Raw genomic sequence first — 4,603 nt, 5'->3', positions numbered from 1 at the left:
TGAATTAGAAGCTTCTTATGACATAATATAAAAGAAAATGTTTGTCAAATTCAATTGACATTCTTGGAGAGAAAGCAATAGAAAATGTGACGTGATATATGTGATATGTTGGTAACGTGATGAATATAAAATATTTGAATGTTTAAATACGTTGTAATATAAATTTGAAGAACGCTAGACTACTTGACCAAAAAAAATAAATTTGAAGAACGCTAATCAGGAACTAGTGTTACAGAGATATTGGCTAAACACTCAAAGCAAATAAGTTTTTATTAATTAGTGTTGTAGAGATATTGGTTAAACACTCAAAACAAATAAATTTTTATTAAAAAAGTCTAATAAACTGATTTTTAATTACCAAAAAACTGAAATAATATATGGCCATTGAAGATGCATTTTTCTTTACACCTAGACTAAGACAAGATAAGTCCAAACAAACAAAGAATTCCTTTTTCCCTTCAAACATTCAAATGTGTAGACTGGTGTCAGACCCCATCCAATATTTATTGCAAAGTCAAACTAAACAAAGATGGGTAAGCAAGAAAGTTGTACAGATATAAGCTGATTCCAATGGTGAACTACAGTTAAAGTACGATGGGACAACAATGCAAAAAGCAGAAAATTTCACATCAATGGTTCAACAAATCTGTGTGCTATGGTTTATATTATGAGATTTTGTTTCCTCAAAAGGAAGAAAGTCCAATTGAAGGGCAGTCTCTATAGTGACATTACCTGCAAATGTCATGTGCTGTGCCTATACTACTCACAACTTTTGCAACCTAGAAAAATTAGCATCGCACTTTGTTTGATAGAAACAAATGAATGTGTGCAAAAGTGGGTCTGCACTCCAGGTCAAGATAAGAAGTTAAAGTAGAAGGTCATCTCATTGTTTTTTTTCTTGGTATGAGCTTATTGAAGGTCATCAAGTATCTTTCTTAGCAAGAATCAAGTCTTACATGTACACAACTTCAATTTTTTTTTTTTTTTTTTTTTGTTTTGAAAATACACACAAATAAAAAAAAATTAAAAATGAAATAATTTAATTACATTATTTCACATCATATAATTTTACTCTCTTGATTTTTTTGTGTGATCAAATATTTTTAATTTGGATTGTAACCAAATAAATATTTGGCTTAAATATATCGTTCTTTATCTTTTATCGGAAATTCATTTAAGATATTTTTTTTAAATTGTTTTAGTTCTTTATCTTTTTAAAATATGATTTTTTTTTTTTTTTATCCTTTTGACACACCAAAATGAATAAAAATATAGACTAAAAAATCACATTTTAATTTTAATAAGATAAAAGACTAAAACAATTTAAAAAGAAAGATAAAGTATCAAAATGAATTTTTGATAAAGAATTAAAGACTAGACCATCTATACAATTAGTGCACTGCTCATGGTCAAGGTAGTCCACCATTATATATAGTTGCAAATAGAGCAGGGGCCACATAGAAAGAAAAATTCAATTGGTGTTTCTGTCTCTCTTTGACTCTTTGTGTTAACCGAAGACAAAGCACACTGGTTGAAGACAAACAAAAAGGTGTAATTAGTTTAATCATCTTGTTCACCCATTTTCAAGTTATATTTCATTGGACATGTTTGGCACATCATGTCATGATTTTCTTATTATGCATTGTTCAATATAACAACTTAGTTTGCCATGTTTAGAATTAGTTTTTGGCTATAATGTGTGTTTGATGTTTGAATAATGGCAACTTATACACATGGAAATGTTCTAATGTGCAGTAGCAGAGGAAGCCATGGATGAAAATAGCTCAAATAATACAGCTATAGGTATTTACTTTGAAATTTATACTTTAATGTTTTCTAGCATTTGTTTCTTTTTAAGAAATACTTATTAGTCACAAATATTTGTTAAGAGTTTCTTAAAGCTTAAAAATGAATTTATAAGTGAGAGACATCATTCACTTTATAAAGAATTTTCGTAGGGACAAATTAACCGCAATTTAAATTGTAAGATCAAAACGTGTAAAATATTCATTAGGCCATTTATCTCTACCTCCAAATATTAAGTCTTAGGCGTGGAATGATGTGTTCAAAGACTCACATTAGATTAGATAAAACATTAAAATAAATTTATAAGTGAGAAATATCTCTCTTTCTACTCGTTGGTTTTGTTGTTTTAAGTTAGATTCAATACAAAATCTAATACGATACTAGAGCTTATCTAATATCTACTTGACCATCGGATATCGAGCCACTCAAGTCACACTTTAAAGGTAGCCTATGTTTGGTTTAGTTTTTCAAGATGAAAAGCGCTTTCCATGCACTTAAATTTTTTATTTTATTTTAGGAGAGATTTCTTAAACTTGTTACTCACCATTGAGTTATAGCATTAATTCGTTCAAGATATGTATAACCATACAACTTCACACAAATAATTAAATTTAACCATTTATATATGCAATTATGTAATCAAAAGTGTAATTTCATTTGGAAATTTCCTTTCATTAGGACCAAAGTTGTCAGAGTTGGAAGGGTTGCAAAAAGAGCATGATGAAAAAAGTTCCAAAATTCAAGAGCTCAAGAAACAGATTGAATCAACAAAGCACCGTTTGGAAAATAAAGAGAAGAAAGGGGATAAAATGGGAAGTTTCAATGCCTTAAGCAAGAAATATATCAGTCTAAGAGAGGAATACAATGCAATGCTAGCTGAAAAATCAATGGGGTCAAAGTAATTTTATTTCTCAAGTTATTAGCCCTCAGCAATTAGTTTTATTTGGTATCGAAGCACTTAAACTAAAGTTCATATCTAGGTGAAGCTATGAATATATATATATATATATATATATATATATATATATATATATATATATATAATCAAAAGTTAACTAATGGTTCTCATTGTCTTCTATATGATGATAAAATAATAATGTGTGTATTGTAAACCTTTACCAACTTTAATTTTATTTCCTAGAATTAATTTTAGCTTGGTGGTTAATGACGAGGAATTTCTAAAATTTGAGATTTATTTATTTAGGTTGAAACCATATATATGTAAACTTAGTGTCCGTTTGTTTAAGATTAATAAAAAAGTGGACCTAATATTCAATAAACTTAGTGTTGAAATTAATTTTAGAGAATTTACTTAAAACTGTTTCAATGAGAAGCAGTTTTTAGATTTTTTTTCTTCATCAAATTTTCAATTTTGTAACAAACGGATAAAAATAATTATTTTATTTGGAAAAGATGTTTTAATTAAAAAACTTTAACAACAGACCATGGGTTTAATTTTTTGTATAATGACTTTTAGTATACAATTCTCAAAGAGGACAAAAGTTATGTAACGTTACTCGGCATGCAAGCAAACTCCGGATATATCATTTAAAAGGAGATTTTGGAGCTCTTTAGGAGGAGATTTCAAAGTTCTTACTCCTTTTGTCTCTATATATAAGTACCATTTGTATCTAATAAAAGGATACTTACATATAGGAACGGAATGAGTACATCATATGAACTTTGATTAAACTAAAATTAACCAACCAATCAATACATATGTTTCCCTCACACCATGTGCGTTTAACAACAATATTGCAATGTAAGATATCGAGATTCTGAATACGATGGACCACAGTAAAAGATGCACAAAATTTGCAACTGTGTCAAACTCTATACGGTTGTGAAAACTATTACTCCTTCTGTTCCTTTATATGTGTTGCTTTTGTCCAATTTACTATAACCAAGGCATAGCATAATTAGCTCTCTTTTTCCTTTTCTACCCTTAATATATGTAGTGTAACTTTTCCTTGGTATATCAATCAGCCGTTCACTACATAAATGCATGGCTCTATGTATTGGAACAATGAAGAGTGGGTTTATTGCATTTATTAGCCGAAAGCATTGCCTCGGTAAAATGTGTCTAATGGAGTAGAGGAATTGGATTAGGCTACAATAATACTATGCAATTAGTGTCAGATTTGGTCATTGAGAGGTTAAGGGTATAATTGATATATTACAATTTTAAACTCTAAAAATGGCACTTAAACAGGAACAATTTTTTTTAGCAAATGTGACAGTTAAAAAAGAACGGAGGAAGTATAAATTTTGTTAATCTGTTCCACCAAAACAAACAAACACAGTATCTTAAAAGCTTGACTTGACTTGACTAAGGTGAGGAGAAGTGGTAGGAATGTTTTGGAAAAGTCTATGTTACCAAGAAATGTCTTGGAAAAGTGATGGAGGCTCCAATTGAGATAGACGATGAAGATAATGTTAAAGCTGTTTATGAGGCTAAAATTGACTACGAAGCCAATCTTAAAGTCTGTCTGAACCTTTTGAGAAAAGTTGACACAATTAAATTATATTTCAATGCTTCATGGATTAAATCAAACTACATTTAATTTGGTCTTTGACTAATTTTGTGATGGTATTTGTGGAGTATTTACTCCCTCCGTCTCAAATTGTATGTCACTTTAGAAAAAATATTTGTCCTAAATTGTATGTCACTTTAGAATACTAATGAAATATTAATGTTACTTTTCCTATTATATTCTTAATTATTTATTACTCTTTATTTTTTCAATTCTTTCATTTATCTTTCTCATATCATTTATTAAGGATAATTTTGTAAAAC

The 4,603-nt window shown here is 28.8% G+C and overlaps 1 long non-coding RNA gene across 1 annotated transcript; it reads left to right on the top strand.

The window, feature by feature from the left end:
• The first annotated feature begins 1,444 nt into the window (after positions 1–1,444).
• LOC11441197 (uncharacterized) lies at positions 1,445–2,512 on the top strand. Its single transcript, XR_003010942.2, has 3 exons — positions 1,445–1,549; positions 1,756–1,803; positions 2,485–2,512. It is a non-coding gene; the product is annotated as an uncharacterized lncRNA (long non-coding RNA).
• The last annotated feature ends 2,091 nt before the right edge of the window (positions 2,513–4,603 follow it).

This window comes from Medicago truncatula, chromosome 4 (assembly GCF_003473485.1).
Source record: "Medicago truncatula cultivar Jemalong A17 chromosome 4, MtrunA17r5.0-ANR, whole genome shotgun sequence".
NCBI classification, from domain to species: Eukaryota; Viridiplantae; Streptophyta; class Magnoliopsida; order Fabales; family Fabaceae; genus Medicago; species Medicago truncatula.
Note: the sequence above shows the minus strand (reverse complement) of the source record. Positions and strands in the feature narration are given on the sequence as shown.